Below are 709 nucleotides of genomic sequence, written 5' to 3'. Positions count from 1 at the left end.
ACAGGCTAACAGAAGCCAATGGATAGAGAAAGGAGTCTTTGATTTCAAAATTCTTAGCTTAGCAATTTTCCTGTGCGAATAAGGCCTGGGGGCATTTGCCCTATCCAAAAATCACTTAGGATGGCAGTAGATCTCAACTGTCCCATTGGAAGACTCTATTGGTTTCCTCCCAGATGTACATGAATTCAAGAAAGATCAACTTTTTTAGTGCAACTACCAGGGAGGATGATTTTGATCAATGACCTGTCATGGACCATAATTGCATATCCTACCTTTTGGTTCTTCTCGAACAAAGCTCTTCCTCTCAGTAAATTATTCCTCCTCAAGCTTTGGGAGGGAAAGATCACTGATAGTCTGTCTTCTTTCATAGGGGATGATTCCCTGTTCATAAGAGCAGGTAGCCTCCAAGCCTGCAGGTATTAATGAGGGAAAATTAAAATTAGAATGCAAGTTTTTATGGTAACCTTGTCATCTCTAGACTCTTGGTATGTTACTTGGTAAAACATTGTCCTGTCAACCAGAAGAGACTTTTAATTTTAAATATGCTCCTGACCTGACAAGGAGTCAATTCTTTCAGTTTGTGTACCAAAGTTACTTTTGTGATTTATTGTTGTTGCTGTTGTTAGCATAGTTGTAGATGTTGCTGCCCTTAGGCAGGGTGCCAATTCAACAGCCACTCTAACTTTTATGAAAAATATGTCCTGGATGG

The sequence above is a fragment of the Octodon degus genome, unplaced genomic scaffold (genome assembly GCF_000260255.1).
Source record: "Octodon degus isolate 3935 unplaced genomic scaffold, OctDeg1.0 scaffold00150, whole genome shotgun sequence".
NCBI lineage: Eukaryota > Metazoa > Chordata > Mammalia > Rodentia > Octodontidae > Octodon > Octodon degus.
Note: the sequence above shows the minus strand (reverse complement) of the source record.